The sequence below is a fragment of the Dioscorea cayenensis genome, chromosome 16, assembly GCF_009730915.1.
Source record: "Dioscorea cayenensis subsp. rotundata cultivar TDr96_F1 chromosome 16, TDr96_F1_v2_PseudoChromosome.rev07_lg8_w22 25.fasta, whole genome shotgun sequence".
NCBI classification, from domain to species: domain Eukaryota; kingdom Viridiplantae; phylum Streptophyta; class Magnoliopsida; order Dioscoreales; family Dioscoreaceae; genus Dioscorea; species Dioscorea cayenensis.
In genome coordinates, this window is record NC_052486.1 from 2,602,551 (window position 1) to 2,622,895 (window position 20,345).

Consider the following 20,345-nt stretch of genomic DNA (forward strand, 5'->3'; position numbering starts at 1 on the left):
AAACTATTGTATTGTTTGTAGCAACTTGTTTTGAAACTAGACATATCTTTTATATGAAAATTATACGCATCAAATGTATGTTTGTATATTGATTTTTAAGATTAAAATTTTTTTTTCAAATGTAAAAGCTAGAGTAAAAATTTATATTTATTTTAAATAAGTAAAATTGAGATAATTAATATTATTAAAAATTAACTATATTAAAACCAATTTTTTAATAATAACAAATATTATTATTAAACACTTTAAATATTTATTTCAAAATATTATAAATTTTGATATATTTGTTAATAGTATTTTATTAAAAAGATAATTGGTAATAAAAGATTCCCAACCAACCAAAACACGGCAATATAATATAACAACCACATTACTGCTTTGTCAACCAAACAAAAAATTATATATATTCCCTGTAATTAACATGACTTGGGAATTATATTCCTAGTAATCTTATTTACGATGATAATATTATATTCCATAAACCCCACGGCCCTTAAAAGTTTCTCTCACTCCAAAGTAAGTAGTTTAATCTCGAGATACTGAGAATTGATCGTTGTGTTATAGGTATTATTAACTTAATTTATATATATATATATATATAATGTAACTGAGTCATTATTTAGATAATAAGAAAATTTTAAAAAATAAACTTATGATTTTATAGATTTTCGAAACAAAGATAAAGGATTTTTTTTTTTTTTCATTTTGAGGATATATGGTTTCTTTAATTAAAAAAGGGAAAAAATAGTTAATTGTGTTAATTCATCCTCATTTGATAGGAGCAAAATCATTACTCAAAACTGGCCCATATGTCATAAAAGACATTTTTTTTTGTCTATTAATTCTTTTCAAAATTCTACTGGAAAGACAAAAAAAACTAAATCTTAAAAACCAAATGAAATAATATTTTTCATGTTGTGTGGATGGATTTTTAGATGAATTGATGATTTTAATTCTGCCAAATAAAAAAATATATATATATATTGTTAACGTTTTTTTAGTTACAGGGAGAAAACACATATCCTCGAATAGATAGATAAATAAATAAATAAAAATAACAAAAACAAAACGAAACAATAAAGGAAAAAAACAAAAAAACAAAAAAACTTTGAATAGCATAAGTGAAGGCTTGAAACCAATTAGTACATTGGATTAACAATGATAAAATAGTCAAAGTTTAGTAAATTTAATATTATTAATTCCGTTATTCCACAATCTTTGATATTTAGATGATATATAATAAATTCACATACATAAAAACTAAATAAAATAACAATGTAAATAATAGAATAGGTAGGCGTGACTTACGAGTCGCATGCTAAATAATGAAGATCTAAATAATAATCAATTTAATATGAAATGAAATTAATATAAAACAAAATCTCAACTAAACACAAAAATATGTTCTAATAAATATGGAAACTACTTAATTCCACATCTCTTCTACCTAAATCAAATGATTCACCAAACTAAGATACATATATATGGACCATATATTGAATGAGACTAGGGGTGGCAAAAATCCGGATCTGGACAAAACCGGGTCCGGGCAACTACTACTATAAATAAATGAACTTGTTGTCCGGAACCGGCCCGGTTTTAAATTCGGACAAACCTAACTTATCCGGACCCGGTTTTTTTTAAAATCGGTTTGTCCGGATGTCCGAATTTTGTCCGAATCTTATAAATTACATTTAACTTCACTCAAATATTAAATTATAAAAAATAATTTAATTCACATTAAATGTAAAAAAAAAAAAAAAAATCTAACAATCCAAAACTCAAATCAAATCATACAAAATTCCAAGTCTTAAAAAACCATATAAGTTTGAAGGTTTTAGAAAATTGGGCTTAAAAACCATTGGGCTTGTGATTTGGGCTTTTAAAATTTTAGAGGTACAAAAGCTCGATTGTCCGAATTTCTTTGTCCGGACCTCCCCGGATTTAAATTAGGGACAATTAAGCATTGCCCAAACTCCGGCCCAGATTAATATAACTTTTGTCCAAATCCTTTTTATTCCGGACCGGACAAAACCGGGCCGGCGGACCCGGACAAAATATTGCCACCCCTAAATGAGACTTGTTAAAATTTTATTTCATTTGCGGGATTTATTTGAGAAAAAAAAGGAATAATTAGTTGCATGCATTATTGATAAGGTTTGGTGTGTTGATGTCTTGTAGTTGTGCTATGTTGCATGTGAATGCAGAATAATATTGTACCAAAAAATTGAAAGCTTTTGTGATGAAAAAGTGTTCATACATGAATAAAATCAACATTTTGTGGCCCATGTTTTATTGTTTTAACAAACATAATACTTTCATTCTAATGGCAAATATCAGGCATTGTCAATTTGACACTATAAAGATTTATGGTGCATGGATACAATACAACATATTTGGAGAACAAAAAGAAACAATTTCATTAAGGAAAAAAAAAGTTAAAATAAAAAGACTTCTAGTCAATTCTAGCATTAAAAACAACCAATAAATATAATGGGCATTTAATTCCTAAGCATCAAGCATTAATGAAAAATGTCATTAATTATGTTTGAAAAGGTTGTTTTTCTCTTTAATTAAGTTTATAAATCATGATTTTTAAAAAAATATAAAATAGGTTGTGTATATATTAATTTTTGAAAAGCCTTTCTTATCTAAATATTACATGTTAGTTAAATTTATTTTTTCTTTTAGAATTTTTAGATGTATTTTCTTTTAAAATATTACTAAACACTTATTTTAGGTAATAAATATGATTTATATTTATTTTTTTAAGTGTGAAATAAGCTTTTGTGGCCAGAGACCTATTGGCCTATTGTCGTCAGGTTTCTTGTATAAATTGTTTATTTCGGAGAGGATTTTCTCTTAAATGGGATGTTTATTGCCTATTTGTTCATAGAAAAAAAGGCTATAAACTAATTTATTTCATGTGTTATTTTTTTTAACTCCTTTAGAAATTAGTTTAATTTATTTGTTAAGTATCCACACATATTGCATATAAGATGAATTATATAAAATAGCCCCAACTACAAAATCTAATCTAAATTATAATGGAATATATGCTGCGTGTATAATGAAAGTAGATAAATCATATTATCATTAAAAAAGAAAAGAAATAAATAAAGTTTAAAATATGGGAACCATGACCTAGGTTTGGTAAAAATAAATAAATAAGCAAAGAAAAGATAAAGGTCATTTTACAAACAAAAGAGTGAGCCCAATCCTAAGCCCTAAAACAATGAACCCAAAGATAAAGAAGGACATTTCACAAACAAAAAAGTGAGCCCAATCCTAAGCCCAAAAATAATAAACCCAAAGATGGCCATAAATTTGGGTCCATGTGGATGAAATCAGCCTTCCACTAATAGTTTGTGGTTTTGAACTTTACAATGTTGGTTTATTGATTAAGATTAGCCATCTTTTTTAAGTTGTACAATGCTACCATCTATTAAATCTTATAAATGCGTCAAAAGGTTCAAAGTTTAGTAGCACTTATGACTTCAATATGAAACATATTAATGTGAGAAGTTAAAATTTTGCTAGATACAATAGTAACAACGCATTCATGATTATGGGTGTGGGTTTACATTTCAAACTCCATATCAACGGATGAAGATGCAAGAGCCGGACGATCAATTCTCAGCCTGTGTGTAGGCCCCTGATTAATTTAATCGCATTTATCAAAAAAATTATAAATGTAATTAACATATAATTGGAGTAATGAGTAATATATAAAGGAAAAAAAAATCTAACTAAGTTATCAAAATAAATAAATAATTTTTTTGTTATATGAACTCACTTTTAATCATGTTTGTTGATGCAAAATTTGAGTTTTTGACATGGAGCATTGCCGAAGCTATGGTTTTCTTTTCATCGTTTAAATAATTATTTAAACTATTTATTATATTATTCCAATGGTGATACTAAGTATTTGGTAAATGAATAATAAGTAATTTAAAGGGTTACTAAGCTTAAGCCAAGAGATAACCTTAACTCTAACTTAACACTAAATATTCGCAACTGTTTTTCTAAAAAAAAAAATTAGAAGCGGACAACTCACGGATTTGAACTCTCCATCTATGATTTAGAAAGAGAGAAAAAAAAATTCATTGAGTATTTAAAATCTATATGTATGTAATAATCTATTTATTTATTTTTATTTGGGTTATAAGTTAGTTTTAAATCTTTATTATTAAAAAAGGCCAGCTTTTGATAAATTTCAAATTAAAAAAATGCACTCCATATCAAAGTGCAGTGATTTGTACTCCAAATCAGACTCATAATCATTGCAAGTGTGAAATTGACTCACATCATATGCCAAGAGCTAAGTACCATATATATATATATATATATATATGTGCATTGTTTAACTTGATTGGTTCTTGAAAAAGACAAGGGAAACAGAAAAAGTAATTGATTGATGGATGGATTGTTTTGTACTCAATATATTTGTGGGAAATTGGATCTATGTAGTCACTGATGGATGAGACCTCTTCATAAGTATGTCTCCCCTATTTTTTTTTTTTAATGATTATTTCATATGTTGTTGATAAACGAACAAAAAACAAATCAACAAGAAAAAGTTTAATCACTTAACCATCTCCTCTTTTGAAGCCCTGAACTCCAAATATTAGATCCTTATATTTTTAAAACTGAGTAAATCAAATCCAAGCATTACTGTCCATCTATTTTAGCTGATGCAGCTTTTGTTCAAAATAAAATATTAATAAGCAATTACAAAACAATAAAAAAATAGATAATTATCTATAAGTCCCTCCATAGTTTGCACATGTCCTAAAAACTCTTGAAGTTTGCTTATCTCTCAGAGATCCCTCAATTTCAATAAAATCCCTATCAAGTCTAGATGCCAGTAACGGAGGTGATTGTGCAGTTGAGTTGCAGTGGAAATGACATCTTTGCCCCTTGTTCAACTTTCATTCTTCTTCTCCTTCTTCTTTCGCCGGCGACTTTTTCGAAAAATGTTGCCAACCGGAGTTCTCTTTCACACTCTCGGCTTTTGACTGAAGTTCCCACAAACTCGTAAGCCTTCCTACAAGCCAAAAAGCCCCTATTCAATTTCCATTCTTCTTCACCTTTTTCTTTTGCCGATGGCTTTTTAGAGAGACGTTGCCAAACGGAGTTCTCTTCGCACTTTCGGCTTTTGACCGAAATTCCCACAAACTCGTGAGCCTTTTTACAAGCCAAAAACCAAGCGAAAGGGTAAGGAGAAGTTGCCCAAGGTTTCTATAGATTGTTATTGTGTGCTTTTCGTGTATATTTTTTTGGGTTTCCTGTGTAGAATCTGACTTTTGGTGGTGTTTAGAACAATAATGGGTTTCAGGCTTTCCTATGTATTATTTGGGGTTTTTGGGCTTTTTCTATGTAATATAGGTTTATTAATGTGTAAAATATCCTCTTTTTGTGTATAATCCGACTTTCGGCGGTGTTTAGAACGATAATAAGTTTTAGGCTTTCTTCTTTCTGCAACAGTTCAAGATTGGAAATAGCATGCTGCCGTTCAGACCTGAGGACGTCGCGGTCGTTATGGGCGTCCCCTCCGTTCTTCATGACCATCATTTTCTCCCCGAACATCTTCTTCTCGAACAACTTCCAGAATGACAGAAGAAGGAGGCAAAAGAAGAAGAAGAACGAGAAGGAGGAGAAGAAGAATGAGGAGAGAGGAAAGAGGGGCATTTTTGCCATTACAGAGAAAAATGAGTAATGGATGTCACGGCAGGGATTCAAAAGGAAGCTGTGTAAAAAGGAGGGACTATATGGGAAGTGCAAAAGTTAGAGAAACTGTAAATGAAAATGAAACTTTGTAAGGATTTATAAATAATTTTCCCTAAAAAAAAGGCTTTTAAAATAATAATAATAAATGATTATAAAACAATAAAAAATTAATAATAATAAAATGGAAAACTTGGTTTTATCTCTTCAAAGAGTCCATATCGTAGTGATAACTCAGAGCGACATGAATGGCAAAATAACCTACGCCGAAGAAAAACATTATCATCATTGTCGACGGTTATAAGTATTAAATTAAAAATTTTAAATATCAATTTATTATGACAAATAATTATTATAATTACATTGGCAAGGCTTTAAAAATTTTAAAGATAAAAATTAGTATGCGAGCCTCAAAATTGGGTAGCCTAAAGCCGTTGTTTCACTTGCTTTACTCTTAAGCCGCCCATGCTCCCCCACGGCCAACTCTTCTCTGCCATGCTCATCTGCAAAACCCGCCCACCTCTTCGTTGATAACCTCTCCAAATCCCCTACAACAACCAAGACTCCTAAGCCGTCATCAACCATGTAACTCTCTTCATCTCCACCATCCTCATTCGCTTTCTTTCTCGCCAACATCAAGCTCTTCAACACCATCGTCGTAGAGGACCTCATCGTCAAAGAAGGTAGAGTCATCGGCGTAGTGACTAATTGTGCTTTAGTGTCAAAAAATCATGATATATAAAATCATGCATGGATCCCAACGCCGTGGAAGCTAAAGTGGTAGTGAGCTAATGCAAACGCCATGGACAATTTGGTGCCACTAGAGTTAAGAAACTCAAAAGTATATCTCGGAATGATTGAGTATGTGCCTAAAATGAAGGCCTTGGACATGGACATTGCTAATGATGCCATTGTTAAGTTCACTCAAGAGGTCATATCCGGGCATGATTATCACTACTATGGAAATTGTCAAGATTGATAGAAGGGGCTTCTACTCTAACTAGCATCTATCATATGGATCTGATTAGTTACCCTTGATGTGGAGAAGGAGGAGGAGCTAGTTGTGGTAGTTAAGAAGGGCGATGGTGAAGAAAGAAGGGGTAGCCAAGAAAGAGGAAGTGGTGGTTTATAATTGGAGAATGGCAGTGGTCACAGCAAAGGAGGAGGACATCACTCTAACAAAGGTTCTCTGATGAGATAGAGAAGGAAAAGAAGAATAGAGGGCTCATGGGGTTCCATTGGGATCTGGATCTGAAATTTAATTTTTTTTATTATTTTTCTTCAATTTTTTAACAATATTTTATTCCATAAAAAAGCCACATTAGCTAAATTGGATGACAGATGTAACAATGGTAATGATTTGGACTTTATTTACCCAGTTTTAACAGTATAGGGGCCTAATGTGTTGAATCTAGCGTCCAGGGATTAAAAAAAAGAGAGAGAAAAGTAAAATTGTGGTTTTAGTGATTAAATCACAAAAAAAAAACATAAATCAAATATAAAGTATTTTAGTTGGACTTGATTATTCCTATTACTTTTCTTTCTTGAAGAAAAATAGTTATTTGTAATATTAATAAAGTTGGACTTAATTATTTTTATGAATTTTCTGTCTTGAAGAAAAATACGTATGAGTTATTTCAATAAAGTTGGATTTAATGCATGGATGTATTCTTCTATTAAAAACAAAGTTATCGGAACTGGATTAGACATTGAACCATTTAATATCTTGGTGATGATCACTAGTTCAACTACCAAGTCAATTAAATTAATGTTAGATCAATATAAATATTTACAATAAATTAATACTCCCTCTATTTCTTTTTAGTTATCACGTTTTGAAGCACTTTTTTGTTCCTTTTTACTTGTCACATTAGAAATTCAATTAGCAACCTATAATTAACTATGTAGTTTTTAACTTGAAAAACTCTTAAGATACATCTAAAAACTTGTATATAGACTAATTTCAAAAAGGAAAAGTCCACTTGTGTGTGTGAGAGAGGTGATTTTGAAATCTTAAATTTAAAATATCCTTTGATTTTCATCTTTTTGGGTCGAATAGGAAAAATACAACTATCTAACTAGTCATAAACAAATGATGACTTGTTTCTATAGTCCGATTTTACGAAAGCATTTAGAATCATTTTAGCCTGATTTTTAGGTTGATGCATTACCCCGTCCCTTTTCCATGGTAATCAACCATAAGTTTTGTTTTTGGTTATTTGTAGACTAGGAATTATAGAGGCACAAGTTCGAAGATGTAATTTCCACTATCAAGGGTACCTTGGATTTTCTTTATTCAAATAGTGGCGTAGAAGATCATCCTCGTGCTACGGCTGATCCTCTAAGAACCCCTAGCGACCTTGTGTTGTACCCCGTCTCACTCAATTAATCCTGTTAGGAGTATGCCCTCAATGCTAACGATGATATTTGTATTAGTGCATTTCATTTGCATTATACATTTCTTTTTATTATTAATAGATATTTATTTTAATGCTTATATAAATCTGGTGATGGCATTTTAATTAGCTTTAAACATTATAGTCCTTATGGATTAAATTAAATCTTTTATTCTTTATGGGATAAAAAGGAGGGCATTAGAAATGTTTAGAAGTACTTAAATGCTTAAATAGTTTGCAAATAAGAGAATCTTTAATTGGGCGATAAAAATTTGTAAGGATTTGTATGATATATACTTTAAGGAAAAGTACTAGTTGAACACTATGGGGTAGTGAGAGTATATGGCATGGATACATTGATGGGATTGGTGTATTCGAATATGATTCGTAATAACCTAATCACATCAGTTTTACTCGTTGACCATCAATGATTGGGATTGCTCATTATGATCATATGAGTGGACCTTAGACTTGAGATATCATGATCACGATGTACTTGTGGCGTCTAATCTATATATTACTAGAGTAGTTAGGCTCTATAATTAGCCTTTCATAAGGCAAATCTCAAAGTGCAGCTATATCGGGTAAGAAGCAATTATGAGTGATCACCAAGAAGAAATTTGTTCTCTCAAAAGTGAATGAGTTTTTATCATATGTAATCATGGGTAGGTGAGATTAGAAGACCTTAGTTAACACAATCAAACTAATCATGTGGGGGTCACAAAGGGTAGTTTGGTAATGTTGCTCTACTATGATTATTTGCATATGATCGAGTTTAGTGAGTTTGACGATTACCATAGCTCTTACTCAGTTGGGATACAAGAATAAATGGCTTATACATATATGAAAATCATAATCGTAAAAGTTTGTAATAATCTACTCATTTGTGTTTAATTGGGCTTTGACGTGGGGCCATGAGGTTGGCTAGGTGTTACTCACACCCTTTGGTATTCTCCCATTACCAATTGAAACGAGTTTAGAGAGTTATACTTAAAGGAATTAAGAATCAGTCTTATTCAGATTATAGCGGTAAATTGTTAATTTATAATTTTACTTCATGAGGCCAAGTGAAATTGTAAATTAGTTTAAGGTTTTTGTCTTAAGTTAAAATTTTGATTAAAGTTTAATGGGGTTGAATAATTAATCAAAATTATGAGAGCTTGAAGACAAAAGTTATTTTGATTACTTTAATACTCAATTCAATTAAAACTTCATAATACAATAATGTTGATATCTTTTATGAAGTTTCTATAAATATGACTCCTCTACAACCTTGGATAGATCAGTTCTATTTTGTGGTGAGAAAACTTCCTAATCTCTCTCTTTCTAACTCTAGTGGCTACTTTGGAGAGCAAGATAAGACTATTTCTAAATTGTGACATGTGATCTAGAGGCCTAGAACTGTTGTTCGACATTAGGAGATCTAGAACGATCCAATGAATAAAAGCACATCAAACGAATAGATTTGCAACATCTAAAGGTATTTTTTCATATCTTTGTTTAATTAGAATTAATTAATTAATTAGAGTGTTCATCAAATCAACTAGTTGATATCACAATTTTGTTTTCACTTCCCCATGCTTTTAATTGTTTTGAACAATTTTGTATTGTTTCCTCACAAATCCATGCCTGATTAACCCACGCGGATGTCATTACTAAAATTTTGATCTACAACAACAATTGCTAACTTCTTTTTGTCTCAAGGATCCTAATTATAGTTTGGGGTATCTCATTTTGTTATGTTGTTATTTTAGTCACCTTCTCGTACTACCTTTACCTTTGTATCCTTTCTTTATCTTTAATGCAATCATGGTTTGTATAATTATATATATATATATATATATATAAATATATAATAAGGATCTTGAATAATCCTTTATTCCTTATATAATTATCATCCAATTATGACTATATCATATTTAAATAGATAAACGTGTCCTAACTCACCTATATGCTGATTACACCTAAGAAATAATATCACTATTATGATTATTAATTTATTGTAAGCAGTTGGATTAGAATCAAATTTCATTATAATTAATTGCAAAATTGATCCTTTATCACATCTCAAGGTATTTGGCTAAGTAACAAGAGTGGATTGAATTAACACAATATAAAGCTACTTTAATCGCCCTTCTTTATTTGGTATCTTAGATTGAAAGAATAAATATGAAAGAATAAAAAATTGGAAGTGTATAGTGGGGGTGGAATTTATGGTAAAGAGTTTTCTCTCCAAATTTGATATTTTTACCTTCATTCCACATTAACAATATACATGAAATAAAATAATAATTATACTTGTGATTGTGATTATCATTATATTAACATTAGTGTAATTAATATATTATCTTTAATATCAATAGTATAATTAAATAGTATTACTATTTTAATTATTATAAATGATTTTTATTATTTTAAAAAAACTTAAATTAATACGTAAAAAACAATGTGATGCGAGAATAGCATAAAGAATTTATTTTAAAAAAAATTTTATCCCTTAATCCAAATAAACTATCCTTCACAAGGGAAAGGGGGTTGGAGTAGTTTATTTGAATTAAGTCTTTCTTATTCCTATAAAGGAATAAGTAGGATTAAGCCTTCCACAAGGAGTTTGGCAAAATTTTGAGAATTCAGAAGGAATAGGGCTTAATCCATCCCTTATTCCTCTCTTCGAACACCTTGCCTCATGTCATTACTAAATTAAAGGACTATATCAAATTATATTCTTATTAATCTTTAAATCATATAACTATAATGGTGACTCTATAATTATAATGTACTCATGTCATACTAGAAGAATATATAGAACTAATTCGTGTTGGTCCAAATTGTAAGGGGTTTTGGGTCACTTAAGTAAGATTTTTGGTTTGAATTCTTACGAATGTAACAAATACCTGACGGAAAAGGCCGCCTCCTTTTCAAGGGTTCTGTAGTTCCACATGTAAGACGAGACTTAGAGCCGTAGCTCTTGGAATACCAAAGGGTCAAAACCAGCACATACATACAGATATTTTGTTCGTACAAAATTACAATAATGCCATTATTTTAATTATGTTGAGTTGGCATTATTGTCAAATGATTAATTAAGCAAATTTAAATAGTAGTACTTGGCTAAACTCTTATTTTAGTAACTAAAGCTCACTTAATTAGTTGATTAAGCCTAAATCAGAAACTTGATTGGATCTACTAAAGAGTTGCATCAAGCCTGGATCTACCTATGGTTTATTTTAAGGCGATTCCTTGGAAAAGCTATTTGATGCAAGAGGAAATTAAAGGAGTGTGCCAAAATCAATTTAGGAAGCTATTTGAAGTGATGCTCTTGGTTGGAGTATTTGAGATTTGATTGAAGTTATTTTTAGCAAAAGCTTAAATTGGAGATGAAGACAATTGCTTGTGGAGCTATTATTGGAAAGTACTATAATTAAAGATGAGTGTATATTATGCTTTATTGTGTATGGCTAATATACACAAGTAAATAAGGAGATGCGGGAACGGAGTGGAATGGAGCGACAACATCTGTCACTATTGGGAGAGCTTCAGTTTGATAGGTTGGGGGTGTGGGGGGCAATGACCCATAGTAGGATGCAAGGGTAATTTGTATCTAGTTAGGATTATGATTTAATAATCTTGTAAATTGTATTCGAATAGATTTAGGATCTGGGGGTTCGGGGCCAAACTCCCTATGGACCAACACTCTACTTTTACGCACACTTCATTATGCGATCAACACGTACACTTACGTCCCTATCAAGTTTTTGGCGTTGTTTCATGAAAGAATAGTGATGTTAAGAACACTTGAATATCCATCACTTTAGCTATTTATTTTCTTTATTCTTTGTTTTTCTATTTTGTTATTCTTTATTGTTTTATGATTTTATTTGTTTGATTTCAGTGTATGCCACCAAAGGGCAAGCCAAAAAAACTGACTAAGAAGGCAAGAGTATAGAAAGAATGATTAGAACCCGATTGAGAACAACTTTACTGAACGAGACAAGATCTTTGACAGTGAGTATTAAGGAAGAGCAGTTAACCATCATGACAGATCAAGGGAACTGGCATAGGACCCTTTCAGATTATGCTCGTCCTACTCCTGATGGTTCTCAATCAAGCATAGTGCGTCCACCAGTTGCAGCTAATAACTTCGAGCTTAAGCCTGAATTTATACAGATGATTCATAATTCAGTATAGTTCTATGGGCTACTAGTCGAGGATCCTAATGGTCACATAAGAGGATTCCTCAAGGTATGTGATATGCTGAAGTTCAATAACATTTTTTATGACGCCATCAGAATCCACATGTTCCCAATTTCATTGTAAGGAAGACCTAAGCAATGACTTCATGCTCTTTTCCCGAGCATCTATCACGACTTGGGATCAACTTGTAGAGTTGTTCTTGGCATGTTATTTTCCACTAGGAAAAACGACCAAGTTACATCAAGAGATTACAGCTTATGCACAGTTGGACATCTGAATCATTGTTTGATGCGTGGGAGAGATTCAAAGACTTGCTAAAGAAGTGTTTGCATCACAACCTCTCCGAATGGATGGAAATTCAAATTTTCCATCAGGGCCTAAATCAGAGTACCATACAACTTATAGACTCAGCAGCTAGAGGATCAATTGGCAGTAAGACCCTAGAGGCAGGCAAGCAGTTGATAGAAGAGATAGCCATGAATAATTACCAATGGAATTAGAGAGGCAAGCCAAATGTTAAGCCAGTTGGGATGATCGAAGTTAGTGAAGTTACATCACTAGAAGCTCAAGTAGAAGTTTTGAGCAGAAAAATCGATAACTTGTCTACTCATAAGTTAACTACAGGCGTGTGACACATGTGAAGGAGGACATGCCTCGAAAAATTGTTCCATTGTAGGAGCAGCGCACGGACCAATCAAACAGCCAGATTTTGTTGGTAGTGCCCTCTGACAACAAAGAAACCCCTATAGTGGTACTTATAACATAGGACAGCGGTATCACCCCAATTTCTCTAGGGGAAATCAAAAGCAACAGCAGAAGCCCCCACTAGGATTTCCTCCTCACCTGCAGAATGACAATAGTTTAGGAGATATCCAAAAGTCATGTTGTAACCACCTGAGATTAGGCAAATTCAATTGGTGTAGGAAATATCCAATGCTAATAGGGTACAGGAGTTCAATTGGAAGTTGATCCAGCTAAGATTGGGAAAATTCAATAGTATTCTACTTGGACTCAACCAGTCAACCAAGAGGATTGGAGATATCCAAAAGTCATGTTGCAACCTGGAGTTGTAACTCTATTGATGTTAGTTGGACAATCAAGTTGCAACTTGGGTTGCAACTAGAGTTGCAAGATCAAATTTGAAAAATACCAAATTTGGATGTTGATGAGAATTAAGACAGGAGAAAGGAGGTTTTAACAAGTGATATGTATGAAGGAATATATAAGTTTAAGCTTAAGGATTTAGGATGTAAGATAGATACCTAAGGAAGAGCGTGTGAGTATTTGTCAATTCTGTGGGAGAAAGCTAATCATTTGAGGGGTTTGCTATAGGATCCTGGTGAACAAGTGTCATGTCAATGAGAAGTCAGACTAATAGGAGAGGGGTTCGTAGATAATAGGGTTGTTTTTCACTGTTGTCCCCTTGATCAGGGTGTTTGTGTGACTGTTATACTCTTGTTTATCTCTTCTAGTGCATTGATTCCTACAGGTATGTGGTGGAGAGCTGTGTTACCTAACATTTGTGCCTCTTTTATTGGTTGTTGTACTTGATTATTGAGAAATTACTAACTCATAACTTGTAATAAAACTAACAAATATATATGAGATAATTTTTCTCTCAATCTTATAGCATGTGAAAGCCCTTAAGCTAAAGTGAATGAGAGAGATCCACATCAAACGTTAATGATCATAAACTTAGTTAATTAGATTCAAACCAATGTAGAAACATGCAGCATGCTCCTAAAGTCAGACTCTTAGAAAAAACTCTTGGTATCAAGTGCTATTGAGCATGATACTGACACCAACCTGTCCATCCATTTCAAGCCAATCGGGGTGGGGCCTTTTTACAAAATTTACATGTTACTTTCACAGTATAAATAGTGGAATAGTTAAAAAATAAAAATATAGATATATGTCATTTAAGTTTTTTCTTATTGAATTAGTGGATTGTGACTAGATTGTGTTTCATGCATGATGGGACTAGCTATAGTATATTAATTGTTATAACAGTGCCGTGAGTAATAATTTACCTTTTTTTAATTTTTTAAGGCATGAAAAATATTGAATAGTTACTCATGGAGGTTGAGGGAAGTGATTGAAATTTGTGTCAGTGAACCCAATGGATAGTTCAATAGTATGACACTAAAATATAAAAAAAGAGTCATGGGTTCAAATTTTTCCTTCGGCGGTACTATTTTTCATACTGTTCATACAATATTCACTTGAGATTCTTATATTATATTTATACTGTATATATATTATATATCTGGGCTTCAGTACTGTTCAGTATTATTTATATTCATTAAAAAACGATTGTCGCTTATTATTAAAAAAAATTGTGTCTAGTTTAATAAAAGGTTTTGAGTTGAAATGCTTATGAATTAAAATAAATTATACATTAGGAGAGGTTTATGCTGGCAACAATAGGTCAAACACAGAAGGAAAATGCTATATTCAACTTTAAACACAAAAGTCTACATTAAACATATATATATATATAATAATTATTTAATTAATCATTGAAGACTTTTGCAAAGTTTGCTAGTGAACGTTATGTGTATATATTATTATTATTATTATTATTAGAAGAAGACAAAAAATTTGAAGAGATGGGGAGATGTGATAACTTCCCACTTTGATGAGTTGGTGATATAGATGGAAATTTGTACCCTACCCGATGGAGATATCCGAGACTAGATCCCCGGTCAAAGAGGTAATACCCTCTTTGACCGAAGCACTGCACGGTAAGGGTACTCAGTTAGTTTTTGATGCGAGATGCGGGCCTGAAGGGTATGCCCCTACCCTACCAAGACCCTTACCCTTACTCCTTACCTGTTGAGAGTGCACGGGTAAAAACCCGCACTCCATACCCTCTACCCTCTCATATATATATATATATATAATTTTTTTTATTAAACTAAACATTTACTCACAATTTACTCAATATCTATTTTCATGGTGATTAATTTGAAAATAATACTTCAAATTTTCTCTTAATATATTATTTTAAATTCTATTTAATTTCTATATTTATATTTGATAATATATTATCAAAATTGAATTTTAGATATATATTAAGAATCATAATTAAATTAAAAAATAAACAAATATAAAAAATAATGTTATAATAATTTATTCTATAAATTATAAGAACATCCTGAAAAATAAGATACTAATAAAAAATCAATTGGATATAACTTATAGAATTACTTATAATGTTTTTTTATATTCAAAATCTTACTAGATATTTATAAAAATTTGAAGTCTATATAAAAATATAAATAATAGATATATGAAAAAAATTTAAACAAAAAAACCAAGATGGTTAAACATGAACAAAACAAAAAGGTAGAGTTATTATCGAGTCCCAAATAGACGCTCATTTTTATGTGATTATATAATTTAAGATAAACAAATATATATCAACTCAGAATTTTGAATTCATGGACATGTGTTTAAAGATTGTAATAAAAATGTATAATTAATTTATTTTTTTATTATTATTTAAATTTAATTCGATAATTTGAATAACGGGTAAGTGGTACTCATGAAGTATACCCGTCACTCATGGTAAGGGTAAGGGTATGATTTTTTTTACCCTGAAGGGTACGGGTAAGGGTACGGGTATAGAGTAAGGGTTAGGGGTACGGGTAAGGGTTTTGGCATACCCTACCCATACCTTACCCGTTGCCATCCTTAGTTGGTGAATACACCATCACCGTCTTATATTAGACATGCCAGTCTACCACATTTTAGCACACTAGTACATAATACTCTATTTAAGATATAGACTAGTTGAATCAGATCCTACTAAAATTCAAATTAACTAATACTACTTAAATTCTGAGTAGATAGCTACTATACTCAAACTATATTAATTCTTATTTTAACACAAATTAATTTTTAAATGACTAAATAATTAATCATGAGCTTGTGTTTGTTATAAACTTTACCAACTTCTGAGACATGGTCAAATGAGGAATTCTACAAATATTTCTAACATATATGAGACAAAGTGATGAGTAATGTTAAGATATTATGCATATACAAATAATAGAGGCGGGCATGAAAATATATACAGTTTTATTATTAGATTTAAGAACATAATGTAAATGGGCCAGCAGACTTTCAGTTGCTCCTTTATGTCACACTAATCATCATTTATATATAAAAAAAAAATACTTCTCCAAGCCAACCTCCTCTAGGATAATAAACCATAAACTCAGTCAATTGATCATAAGCTAGTCTTCCGATTTACATGATCAAAAACTTAGTATGCTAAGGAAAAAGTTTAATACCAAATAACTCATCATGTTTCAAAATAATCTCAGTACTGAATATTGAGATTCAACCATTATATAAAATTCACTTAATTATAAGCTTGATAATATGTAAAGTGAAGCCTTATTTGATCAACCATGTTTTTCCTTTTGAAACTAAAACAACTCATCCAAAGTGGTCCTGACTCACCTCAAAAGTTTTAATTAATTCAACAAGTTATGGTCTTCCTAGCTACAAAGCAAAATATTATATAAATGAAATTCAGAGACTTTAATTCAAACTAACTAGTATTTGTATATGACTTTCACCATGAACCACTAGTATGATTTGGACCACCAAAAATGAATGATGCTTATATATAAACTAATATTTTGTACAATATTTCATGGTAGCACATATTCCATGTATACATAATCAAATAGGTACTTTTTTTCCATGCCTTGTGGTCCAATGTTGTCTTTGAAATTGGAGATGGATTCTGCTTGTGCCCTCTCCCGCCTCTTGTGCACTTCCAATCATTTTATTTAGGTACTATAATTAAGTAATGTGTGCTGCACATCAACTATGATAGAGTTACTCATAATTTTAGTAAATCTATTATAAATTATTATTTTAAATTTTTTATATATATATAGATATATATGGGAGAAAGGGTAACGAGAGAGTTTATAAAAATTTAGTATGTTTAAGTGCTTAACATGTTTTTCAGACTTTGAAAAAATAAGTATCCTTATGTCATAACTCTATTAGATTTACTCCTGCATACCCTTTGAATTGTATTCGTTAAAACTGGAAAACATAATACTGTTTGTAGAATCAATTTTATTAGAAAAAATCGTTCTAATCTAATTAGGGCTATCAATTATTATTAATTGATATTTAATCAATAATTGATGAATCATAAGGATCGATCACATAAACACATAAATATATCTGATAGATTAGGGTTGCTTTACAGAGACTTCACAAGCGTAAAATCCTCCAACGCACACACGCGATGCTTTGAACTGTTCACCCTAATTCGAAAAGAAGTGATAGTTTCTTTTGGTTCAAGCAATTAATGTGATTATTAGGGTTTTCTTGTATTATCTTTTGACATAATTGTTAGTTCAAAACCTGAGTAATTAGATATGATTAGATCTTTGCATCTTTAATAAATTAGTCCTTACTAATTTCAATAATCACAACCATACCCATCAACAAATTCTAATTTTATTCAAATATTAGAGATATTCACATGTGAGACCTCAATATATTATTTTACATATTAGTCCCTCTATCAATAAATATTATATATAAGTGTATATAATTGGACCACCAATTGCAGTGTCGATCCCCTTTTATATGTATATTTTTTTATACTGTTGTACATAAAACAATCTTAAAAACACATATAATAATATATATTTTATATAATAAATTATTTTAAAAAGATTAACCAAATTGATTTTTATTCAACTTATAAGAAACACAATGTGGAATATTCTCTCTTACAACAGTAGTGATAGATTCTATCTTGGATAACAACAAACCTTCATGCATTCATTATATAACCCAACGTGTTTGTATATAGCCTCCAATTAGACATTACTAGTTAACATTATCAAAGTAATATAATTTATACATAAGATTTAATAATAAACTCAAGTAATAAGGACTTTCTGTTACATATTAACTTTTTCTCTCTATGACCGTGTTTGGTCTAAGAAATTTTTAGTGGTCAAGTTCAATATATGTCAACCATAAATTAATACTCACAATGTTAATAAGAATCTCGGCTCAAATGGATAAGACATACCACTCTATCACATATAATACAACATGTGACATCCAATAATGAATGCAAATTTATATTTTATCTCATAGGTTGTGAATTATTTTGGATTGCAAGGAACGTAGATAATTATGTCTCATTTTAATGATAACTATCATTAATTTGATTTACATAAAATTTTCTTTATTTTTAATGTATAATATATATATTGACAAATAGACAATAACCGCTTCTCATTTAAAAAAGTGTGTATAGACCTAGAGTGCAATCACAAGCTCAATAGATGCTGCTCTCATTTTACGTGAGTTTTAGGGTTCAAGTTCGGATTTTTTCAAAATAAACGCTTTATATAAAGAAACATGTAATTAGGTTAAGAACATGTTGACAAAAATTTTTTTTTTAAAATGAAATATAATACAAGTACCTCTTTAATGAAGAGAGTGCTGACATATAAACAACCATTGACAACTAAACTTTCACTAAAGAACGAAGAGGACAATTCAGATCTGTCCTTCTCTTTCAACCACTTATGATCCACTCATTAATACCGGATAGTGTCCATAAGAACAAATTTTTTTTTTAAAAAAAAAGCTTTTTATTTTTGATAAAAAAAAACATTAAAAAAAAAGGGTATCTCATCATCCCAATTCTTTTCCATACAAAACCATTATCACATTAAACTTGTGAACAACAAAACAAGTTAATTTTCTAAAAACATTTTCTAGATCGAACATAAATTTTCCATAATTTTTATTAATCATCAACAAGTTAAATTATCTAATCATCCCTCATATGGAAGGAAGATTGATCTTTATTTATCAATCTAAAAAAAATTAAAATTATTTAAATGGTTCACACTCATTAATTTAATAAATTTATTTAATACAAATATGATTATTTTGAAAACTATAAATAAATTATTTAGCCTTAATTTGTTTTATGAAATAAAATAAAGAAATTGAAGTCAATAAAAAATCATAAGACATATAGATGTTATTATCAATTACAAACATTATTTTCAAATAGCAATCGATACCTCTGGATTGGTTTAATTTGAAGCCACAAAAATCTGATCTAAAACTTTACCTAATAAGCCATAAATCATCTATCAGTAATTAACATTTTGACCGAATATATATATACTTGCAATATCATCTATTTCTTGAATAAAATAAAAATTTTTTTTAAAAAATCAATGAGTAGGAAGGGAAAGTGACATACAAGTGGATGTAGCTTGCTTGATACCACAAAATTTTAACGCAAAATTTTATCTAGAAAACAAATAAATTATTGTTTTAATTCACCAGTTAAACAAACATCTCAATTCTTCTGGATTTAAAACCAATATATATATATATATAAATAATATAATTAAAGATTGAATAGCAGAAATCAAATTATTCATATAAGCCATATAAATTTAACCTAAAATTTTACTCAGTAAATTGCAAATACATGCCTCATATCTATACAATAAGAAAAATAACATAAAATTATCTCAAAAACAATAATATCATTATATGTAAATATATATATATATGAAATTATAGAAATAAATGGAAAGATGGGCAAAAGTACTGTTCTGGCCCTGTGATTTTGGATCCAGATAAGTTGGACATTGTGTACCATCACAATCACTTCAACGTGATTGGTCCGGACACAGGGCCCCACCACCTCCCAAGTTTTTATCCCTGAAACCCCCTCATTTTATTATTATTTACTCTCAAGTACTAAAAAGTAAAAAAACCATTCCATTTGCTCATGTACTGCCACAGTGTTCCGCAGCCACATCGACAGTAATTGTAGGACCCGCGGAATCCGACGTGGATCTATCAACGGTTCACGTCATTCCACGCTGGCAGATCCAACGGTTCAGATTCTCCCTGTAAACACAGGCGTCCATCCAGGCCGATCGCCAGCGTCCGGATTCGTCCCACCCAATAACTATTACCCTCAGTTATTGTCTGCGCACC

General features: G+C 30.6%; 1 pseudogene; it reads left to right on the top strand.

The window, feature by feature from the left end:
* The first annotated feature begins 6,101 nt into the window (after positions 1-6,101).
* LOC120279629 lies at positions 6,102-7,037 on the top strand (annotated as a pseudogene).
* The last annotated feature ends 13,308 nt before the right edge of the window (positions 7,038-20,345 follow it).